Source organism: Echinops telfairi, unplaced genomic scaffold (genome assembly GCF_000313985.2).
Source record: "Echinops telfairi isolate 266 unplaced genomic scaffold, ASM31398v2 ScPeMD7_7458;HRSCAF=8496, whole genome shotgun sequence".
NCBI lineage: Eukaryota > Metazoa > Chordata > Mammalia > Afrosoricida > Tenrecidae > Echinops > Echinops telfairi.
This window is the reverse complement of record NW_022111358.1, coordinates 21,994,843-22,004,571: the sequence shown is the minus strand read 5'-3', so window position 1 is coordinate 22,004,571 and position 9,729 is coordinate 21,994,843. Positions and strand designations below refer to the sequence as shown.

At 45.8% G+C, this 9,729-nt stretch overlaps 1 protein-coding gene and 1 pseudogene across 2 annotated transcripts in view; one reads left to right on the top strand and one right to left on the bottom strand.

Moving 5' to 3' along the window:
- Window positions 1–9,729, bottom strand: part of CA10 (carbonic anhydrase 10) — a 599,575-nt gene that overhangs the window by 485,323 nt on the left and 104,523 nt on the right. The gene's annotated exons all lie outside the window — the stretch shown is intronic.
- Window positions 4,040–4,508, top strand: LOC101641003 (annotated as a pseudogene).

The window sequence follows — 9,729 nt, the reverse complement described above, 5'->3', positions numbered from 1 at the left end:
CAAAAACCGCGATAGAGTGAAGCCGCGGAAGTCGAAGTGCGAAGTGGCGAGGGTTCACTGTACTGTGTTCAGAAGCATGTGAAGAAAATGCAGTGTGCTTTGGGAGAGTGTTTGTGCAGGCCTTCAAGAAGGAGCTGAGAAACGGATGTGCAGAAAGAGCTGCTAAACGGGATGGAAGAGCTCAGGATTGTTTCCCGGAAGACAGAGTCCACTGGGCGCTCGTGCGGTGCCCCAGCTTCAGCTGGTTTTCCTTCAGTAAGCCCCCTTCTCTTCACCGCCATGCAGAGTCCAAGACTGCCTGCTATGCCCTACACACAGGCTGCATTCCTAGTGGAAGGGGGAGACTCAAAAGAAGACCTGGGAACCAGGGATGAGCACTGATCCAGGGCGAGTGTTACATTTTAAGATGAGGAAGCAAGAATCCAAGGGGCTATGTGACTCCTAAGAATACATAGTTCCCTGGATCAGAAACAGCACTAGAAGGAGGTCAACAGACTCCCAGTTCAGCATTATACCAACTCCCTCAAATGCATCTCATACAGTTTTTTACACAGATGGGCAAAGAGTTAGGCCACCTAAATTCACAAACAGAATGAAAATGGAAGTTTCACCAGTCCCCTCTTACATTCTATAACATCTCCCACACACACACCCCCGACCCCCACTCCCACACACACGTCTTTTTTCCCCAAGCAAGAAGTTTCTACCAAACCTTGTACAATTTCATTTCCTCCAAACAACACAATTACTTGTAGTAATATTCATATCGTACTTGGCCACAATCATTTTTCTTTTGTTCTAGAGCAAACAACTTAAAAAGAAATTTCAGCTTTAAAGGCAGCGCCTAGATCCAATCAAATATTTCACGTATGAACTGAAAATGGCACTTACCAACAAAACTATTATACCTTGTAACTCACACTGCTTCCGTTTCAAATGTTAAAAAGAAAATAAAAAAAACACCAAATAGTCACATAGACAACATAATTAATGTAATTCATGTTGTCGCGCTTTGCTTTTATCATCCCAGTGGTAACGCTGTCTATTTTGAGCTGGCTGTTTAAAGAGAGGAACAGATAGCACCACGGAAGTTGGTGACATCCATCAATTCTGAATCCTCAGAAATTTCCCCTCGGAACACACACGTGGCTGAGTTCCTGTGGGTTAGAGGCTGACTGAACAACTAAGAGTTGACAGAACTAAATTCCCTGGAGAATATAATGTTCATTAGAAGGTAACAAAAACATACTAATTTGAAGACTACAGATATGTATATATTACCAAAATGCACCAGTCACCGCAGCAATTATTTAGAGCTTACACCAACTACAAACTTTGGTCTGAAAGGAGTGTTTTACCTGACATTTTTCTTGAAATTCAAACATACAAGGTTGATAGAGTTCACCAAATATTCTGTCGGTTTCATTCCTGCTTTTAAACTCTCTACACACAAGGTGGGCCCTTGATGCCTTCAGCCCGCAGGACCGCTCCCCCTGCACCACCCCATGAAGCACTCGGTTTTAGCAGTACCTCTAAGTGCTCAATTGGCTTATGCATGTATATTACTGGGCTAGGAATTCGTTTGTGACACCAGGAAAATCATGCCTTTGAGAAACTTGGTGTAAAATCTCACCCTCCTGGGGCATTCCATATTGGATGACTGAGCCTCACCCAAATGGATATTCTCTGGGGAGGAGCATGTGCAGGCTGCACTCAAGTTGTATTTAGATGTACCATGTGCTGCCCACACGCCTTCCAAAGGCTACGGTGCTCTCCTGGATTAGAAGGATGACAAGGATCCTAGGTTAGTGGTACATCTGCACAGGGTCCTTCCTTGAAATCTAATACTCTAACATAAATTATCATAACAAAAAAAATAGTAATTCTTTACAAGCTTTCATGGTCCATAAAACACATCTAGGTCCATTTTAGGATGTGAACATCACAAGAGCCTTGTGACATAGGTCTTACTGTCCTTCTTTTGCAGATTCGTAAACCGAGGCTCCAAGAAGTTGAGTGATTGGCAAGCAGCACACAGTTGGCAAGGGGTGGAGGGCTCACAATCCAAGGATCTCCCAAGTTCACTGCACTTTCTACTCCATAGCTCTCAAGCACAGTAAGGATAGAGACGGCCACAGACAACATGATCAATCCGTTTACAATCTGTTATTTCACAGTAGGTCAGATTTCTTTCATGAAACCCACCAGCAATGATCTTTTCTGTCGTGTCCACCTGGCAGATGGCTCGATCTCTTAAGACCTATCTGAACGCCTTCCCTGACATGGAAGGGGGAGTTCATTGTTCTCCTTTGTGCCACCACACTTGTATCACATCCTTCATCGTGCAAATGGTTATCCCCATTTAGATGTTTGTTTTAAACGTGACTGGGAGCTGTGGCTTATTCTTATTTGTGTCCCCCCGTGGATGTCTGGCACATACCAGACTACGAGTAAATTTGAAGCTCTACACATCCCCATGTCTGGGAAAGAAACTATAACTGAAAGTATTTATAAAGAAGGGCGAGTCAGTATAACATCACCATCCTCCACGGAGGAGAATAAATCCATGTAGTTCTGTTTGCTTTCTCGTAGAGATGAGAAGTCAGAAATCTAGAGAGGTACTTTCAGCATTGCCTCCATCTCCAAAGCCTGATAGTGAGCACATAATAAAATTATCCTGCGAATAAAATCAATATTCTATTTCTTAATGCTGCTAAGTACTGTACAGTATATCTCCCAAGCCAATCTTCCATCATATTAGCTAATGCTCAGAGAATACAAGAGCTGAAATGGGTCTTTGAAAACCATGTGGTTCAATGCCCTGATTTTATACATGAGGAAATCAAGAACTTGGAATGATAAGTGACTTGCCTATGGCTTCACGGTTGGCTAGCAGAGGGCCTGCCTAGGGAGACTGTTCCTTTATTCCCTGCTGCGTCCATGGCCCCAAAGAGGAGGATGTGCAATCACAAAAGCACAGTGCAAAGGAGAGTATTCATTTGTCCAACAACCACCTACCCATTCTTCCTGAAGAAAATGCAACTGATTACTAAGTAAGGACTGCAAATAAAAGAACATGTGACGTTTTAGCTTTTAGAAATAATCAATATGAGGTGGTTACGCCCTTGACCAAACCATGTGCCACCAAATAAATGAATAAACCAAACTCACTGGCATTGAATGGACCCTCCTGGGACAGGGTAGACGGGCCTGAGTTCTCAAAGAGTGACTCTCTTTTTCCACTTCTGGATTTTATTTCTTCTGATACTGTTGTTGAGAATCTGCACGAATTCAATCATTTCAACATGCACAACTTACTGACATTGCTCCTTTGAGTTAGGTAACATTGTCACCTCCTTGTCTTGAGTCGTCCCTCTCTCTGGAGAATAAACCCATAAGGAGTCCTATCAAGCTCCGATCTAATCTTTGGAATTCCTTTTTTTTTTAAATCATTTAAATTCTTTAATGGAGTAGAAAGCCTCATCTTTTCCCCATAGAGCAGCTGGTGGTTTTGAGCTGTTGACCTTGCGGTTAGCAGCCAAAAGTGTACTGCACTGTGCCACAATATGTCACAGGATTCTTTAAATTTTTACTTTTAGAAAAATTAAAATATGCTCTCAAAAGTTATGGTCTATGCGTGTGTATATATATTTACAAAGTGAGACATATGGTCGGGCTTTTGAGGACTTCGGAAGATAGTCTAGTGTGAGAAATTCCAGTTGTCAATGTGAGATGTAGCCAATTAATACGGTCCATCTAGTCACCATCCGTGTGTGTGTGTGTGTGTGTGTGTATGTGTGTGATGTATTGTAAACTCCAGCCTCTGTTTGTGGTTATAATCCCATCTAGGAGGGAGCTCTCTGTAATGCTAGTGGACAGAATTAATGGGAAATGTATTCTGAGTCTCTATCTTGCTAGAGGGTGTGCACCGAGTCACCACTCCTGTTTCCTTGGGGATGTGGTCTGCTGAAAGAACAAAAACCACACCTCTCTGTAAGAGAGCTGGCTGCTCTTTCCTCAGCTGCTGTTAAGGTGCCGCGTTGGGGTGAGGCCCTCACTTCATCTGGCGACTAGCACCGCGCCCGGCAGCCGCCAGCCCAGGACTCCCGCACCATGGCCTCCGTCTCCGAGCTCGCCGGCATCTACTCGGCCCTCATCCTGCACGACGACGAGGTGACCTACACGGCGGACAGATCAACGCCCTCCTTAAGGCCGCCGGCGTCAACGTGGAGCCCTTCTGGCCTGGCCTGTTCGCCAAGGCCCTGGCCAACGTCAACATCGGGAGCCTCATCTGTAATGTAGGGGCTGATGGCCCTGCCCCAGCTGCTGGTGCCGCACCAGCCGGAGGACCTGCACCCTCCACCGCTGCTGCCCCAGGTGAGGAGAAGAAAGTGGAAGCCAAGAAGGAAGAGTCTGAAGAATCTGACGATGACATGGGCTTTGGTCTTTTTGACTAAACCCTCTTTTGTGATGTGCTCAATAAACCAGACTGAACTCTGAAAAAAAAAAAAAAGAGAGAGAGCTGGCTAAGAAGCAGGGAGACAGAGAACCCCAGGGCCATCAAGGAAGAAGAAGCACCCGTAAAGCAGGTTCACCTGCTTGAAGTGGTAAAGGGCAGGGCCAGAGGCACCAGAGGGCACAGCACACCAGACCAGAGGCTGCGGCAAGGAGACCAAGAGACAGAGCAGCGGAGCCGTACCGAAGCTATACCATTGTGAGGCCGAACAGACTGGGTGTTCAGGTCCACAGTGACTGAGGGGCTGAGAACTGGACAGAGACTTGACCGCTGGCTTAGGAGAGGCGCTGCTGTGGACAGCCTTCATATTTCTAACCATGGCTTGTGTTAACCTGTTGACAGCCCTAAGAAACCCCATAGTTAGGAGTCGCATCTGTTGAGTTTTGTGAGGTCATTGCTTTACTCTCTCTCACCCCCATCACAGATTATGCATTTGGGAATGTTGATTCAGAAATCTGAGGGGTTGAAGGACTTGCTTTGATTTTCTTCTGAGGACACCTTTCCTGTAAAGGCAGTGAAAGCAATAGCCAACACAAGAAACCCTATTTTTCATTTCTCACTTTGAAGATGTTGGGGCTAAAACCATGCTGACTTCATTTTTAAATGCCATCCTGGGTCAGCTGAGATTAGAGCATCTTCGCAGTCTTTTATGAGGTTTCTACTACACTGAGTGCTAAGAATGATTACCATTTTGGCTGCTAGCTGAAAGGTTGGAAATCGGAATCCACCCAATGCCATTGCCGAATTTATGCCTGGACATTTGCTTTTGAGAGATCCAGGTCTTGGAATTCTTGGCAACAATTTTACTTTTCACACATGGGGTCACTGTAAGTCAGAATCAATGCCATGACAATTAATGCCAACATTATAGATTAAGGTGACCAGATTTTAACATTGGTGAAGAGGGACACCAGTGATAAAACTCACATCCTGGCAAAACAGCCACATGGCAGCCAAAAACTGTAGACCCTAGCTTGTCATGCGCTCTTTCCAAAAGTGAGGACTTTTTTAAAATGCCGCGGGACACGGGACAAATTGTTAAAAATCGGGACTGTCCCACCAAAAGTGGGATGTCTGGCCACCTTATTATAGATGGGGGTCTGGGGGTACTATTATAGACTGATTCCAGGAGGCCCCCAAGTGCCCACCCCCTGGTGGGTACACCCTGTGTAACTGCCTCCACCTGGAGTCTAGACAGGATTTATCAATGTGATGAGAGGGCAGCCCATGGTGGCTGTTTGTATTCGGTGCTGGTACATCCGTTCTGATTCACAGTGACCCTTTGTACACAGGAACAAAGTACACTGCCTGGTCCCGCACCATCCTCCCAGTTGTTATTAGGTTTAAACCCACTGTTGTAGCCACTGTGTTGATCTTACTCGTTGAGGCTCTCCCTCTCCCCCTCTTTTTTCCCCCTAACCTTCTATTTTCCCAAGCACGATGTCCTTTCTAGAGACGCTCCTCTCCTGATAATGGATCCAAAGTCCATGCAGTCCCAATCGCCTCACTTTTAAGGAACATCTGGCTGTACTTCTTCTAAGACAAATGTGTTTGTTCTTCTGCCGGACCGCAGTGATTTCAGTCCTTCTTCGCCAATACGAGGTGATTCAAGTGCGTCAATTCTTCTCCCAGCCTCATTGGTCACTACATGTTTCCACATGCTAATGAGGCGACCGAACAAAACCCAAAACAGGAAAACATGGCTTGGTTGTGTCAAGCACACCTCAGTCCTCAAAGTGATCTCTTTGCTCTGTAACACTTTAAAGAAAACGTTTGCCGCAAAATGTTCCAATTCAATGCTTTGTTTAATTTCTTGATTGCTGTTTCCATGAATATTGAATATGGATTCGGTAATATAAAGTCCTTGACAAGTTGAATCTTTTATCTGTTTATCATGATGCTGTTTATTGGTCCAGTTGTCACCAGTAAGGTGCGCCATGTGGAAAAGATGACGGGAAGAGGCAAATGTAATTAATTTCCTCAAAAGGGAGAGATTATCCTGGATAGACCTGATCCTTTAAAAAAAAAAAGTCTAGGAGTAACCTTTCCATAAAAGGAGAGATGTCAAGCGAGGCCCTTTGCAGCAGAACTGGCCCTGAAGAAGCCAGCGACCCCTTTCAGCACTGCAGCCTCTCGGAAACTAAGAAGAGAATTCTGCTGAGGACAGAACTGGCCTTACAAGATGACTCCAGGCTTTCAAAGAGAATGCTGCTCACCCGAACCACCCTTTGCAGCCTTGTGAGACTTTAGGGGCAGACCCTGCTAAGCCATGTCATGAGCCAATAAACATGTATTGTTTTAACCTGCTAAAGGTGTGGTAATTTGTTACACATCAGTAGAAAACTAATTCAGGCACCAATTACTCCCCAGCAAGCTATCTTAGATTGGAAGGCACCCCTCACCATCCAGCCTGCTTCCTTTCATCGGAAGATTATTGGGAAAAGAAGAGAACTCACATCTTTTGCTAACATGAGCCTTTCTAAAGCAAATGGACCATTAAAACACACACACACACCAAAAAAACCAGTTAATTCTATCTTGATGCTGGACCACATGGGGTTGCAAATAGATGTAATGACCTTCATCTTTTACCAATCTTGATGTTTTAAAAGAACCCAACAGGTAAGGAATCAGAAATAGCACCTTCGGAGGAAATTAGCGGCCAGGAGGGCAATTGTGACTCAAAGTTAAAGAAACACAACAGTGAGTTAGTGCCAGGAGCCAAAGCTGTCACGGAGTCCCAGGTCCTGATCTGAAGTCTAACCACAGAGTGTCTCCAATGACCATTCAGACTGCTTCACCAGCTCGATGATCTCCAGGTACTTCCCAGACCCCCAAGGAAGACGGCACGCTTGTGGCTTTCTATCCCCACCTGATCCCTAGGCACTCCATCTACACACGTTCAATGCAGCCCAGCAGGCCTTCCATGATCTGGCTCCCAGTTCTGGGCTGCGCTGGGACCACTCTGTCTCCGCACTCTCCACTCTGCTCACTGTGGAGCTGGCCAGTTCTGATACAGGTCATGCCTTTGATGGCCTCTGAGCCTTTCCCTGGGCTCAGTCCTCTGCCTGGAACACTGCACGAATCCCAGTTCTCACCAGTGATATCCTGCCTCCACTTCCAGGCTCATCTCCCTAGAGCTCACCCAGCAAGGCCTTCTTCCCCCAAATCCAGGTGCTCCCTGCTGGGCTTTTCAGGAGTCTGAACACTGCCCTTTTATAAGACTTGCTACGGTTAACAGATCTGTTTATTTTTATTATTTCCCACCTCACTTTAGGAGCAGGGGAGGACTTGTCTGCAGAGGACAGCTTTTGCATTTTGCCCTTTATAAAAAGGGAAAGATTCCATTGTGTTCAAACCCACGTTTATTTGGCAAACATTGACCCACTGCTCTCTGCGAGGCCTGGGCTGCGTCCCAGAGGCAATGAAAAGAGACTTCACTCAAGTGTGCAAACACGGAGCCCTTTGCTGGATGCAAGGCCCGGGCTGTCTCAGAGAAATGATGGAAGGAGATGGAGTACCGCACCCCCAAGGTTGAACACTCCCTAGTGTCTTCGCTGCTCCTACTAGGCCCACCTCTCCCTCATCTGCAATAATTTCAAGTCATTCATGGGCTTCTAGTGTCTTTAGGTAAAACTTAAACTCCCAGTTGGCATTAAAGACTTTCCAGAATTCGGTCCTTTCTGTCTTCCCCACTTCCAAGCTCCTCTTACTTCGGTGAGCTTCTCTCTTCCAAACCTGTAGGCCAGGGGCGAGGACTTCCCATTCAAAGGTCAAAGAAGGTCCTCGGACATTGATGAATGCCAGCTAACATCATATACCGCACCAAAGAGAAGGCATTCCAGCCATCACAGGAGGGAATTAATTGCAGGAGGGAATTAATTGCATGACTGACCAAATATAGCAGGCTCATTTTGGAGATGATGATTTTTGTATGGTGCAAGAATGATGTCATAAACATGTATTTAAATGGCCCTTGGCAGAAAAAAAGGTTCCCTAGTCCTAGGCCTTTGGTCACGTTGCTTTTCCCTAAAACGCCGTTTCTTACCTTGTTTCACTTTCAGAATCTTACGAAGCGTGTGGACTGACTTAGGGCACTGCCTGCCCGAGGTGGCCTCCCGTGCGCTGAGACTGGGAGCGCCAAGCACACCCCATGGTCCTGAAAGCATGGCGGGGTGTTAGCCGTTTACCTTCCCTCCCCCCAGTATCCAGAGCTCTGAGGGTCAATCACAGGACGTCCTATAGATCTTTACACACCCAGGTCCAAGAAGGACCAGTCCAAGAGCAGGTGTCCAGAGAGTGTTTGATGGATACGTGTGCTAAAGAGCTTGGGAAAAGGCTCTTCACCTGCTCCAGGGACCCATCGAGTGGAAAAAGTACATACTGCAAAGGGCATGAGGCAATGCTTTAAAACGGAAGCAATTCTCCAGGTTCTGATACCCCAATCTGAACAGAAGGAAGGAAACTGCCCTTTCAAACACAGCCGCCAGGAGAGGGAATCGTCTTAAGCAGAGGCTGCTTATTGTTTGCAATGACTGTCCCTCCCAATAGATAGTAGGCACCACGAGGTTAGAGGCTGTGTCTGTAGTCTCAGGTCCTAGCAAAGCGTCTCTGTAAATAAACAGAATGCCCACTTTCTCTACTGTTTTTTATACATGGAATATTACTAGGTAGTATTTGGTATATCATTTTTTTCTCAAATGAGTTAAGTGTATTGTGAGGAACTGGGAACCAGGAAGAGCGTGTATGTGGGCAAATTCTCTCCGCTCATAATTAAGAGTCTGGGAGTCAGACTCTCGTGGAGGGAGGCCTTCACACACGTGTGTTAAAGATATAACCCAGTCACATTCCCCTGGCTAAAAGTTATTTCCTACGACGTCTCCCATAGTGACAAGGACCTGAAGCACTTTCTGATGAAGATCAAAGAGTGTCGTCTTCAGTAGGGATTACAGCTCAATGTAAGTAAAACCAAAATCCTCAAAACTGGACCAACAGGCAGCATCCTGATAAATAAAAAAAGATGGAAGTTGTGAAGGATTTTGTCTTGCTTGGACCCACAATCAATACTCATAGAAGGAGCAGTCAAGAGACCAGACTATGTATTTCATTGGGTAAATCTGCTGCATTAGACCTCTTTAAAGTAGTGACGAGCAAGGACGCTACTTAGAGAACTAGGAAGCACCTGACCCAAGCCATGGTATTTCCACTCACCT